This window comes from Pterocles gutturalis, unplaced genomic scaffold (assembly GCF_000699245.1).
Source record: "Pterocles gutturalis isolate BGI_N339 unplaced genomic scaffold, ASM69924v1 scaffold32315, whole genome shotgun sequence".
NCBI classification, from domain to species: Eukaryota; Metazoa; Chordata; class Aves; order Pterocliformes; family Pteroclidae; genus Pterocles; species Pterocles gutturalis.
This window is the reverse complement of record NW_010144364.1, coordinates 1-470: the sequence shown is the minus strand read 5'-3', so window position 1 is coordinate 470 and position 470 is coordinate 1.

Sequence of the window (470 nt, the reverse complement as noted above, 5' to 3'; positions counted from 1 at the left end):
CCTGCAGGTCACACTGGGGACCGGCGGCTGTGCTGGTGACTTGGGCAGGGCCAAGCCATGGCCCCCCTAGAGCCTGCCCGGGTAGCGGGATGTGTGCCCCGTGTATCTGGGGCTGGTGGCGTGGGCACCGGCTGGGCCACCACCTCTCCCTCTCAAGGCAGGGCAGGGCAGTGCAGAGCTGAGGGTGCTGGGTATCCGCATACCAGGGGCAGGTGACCAACACTACCCCGGGGACAGCACAGCCCAAGCCGGCAGCCCCCTCAGTCATGCACCCTGCACACTGGCATTGCACAGCCTGGCACAGCACAGTACAGCAGAGGACAGGCAGGGTGTGCAGCCCCTCATGGTTGTGCTGGCATGGTGCAGCACAGCACAGCACGGCACGGCACAGCACAGTGAAGGCACACAACCCCCTCAGACATGCACACTGTGTCCCAGGGGTGGCACAGCACAGCACAGCATGGCACAGC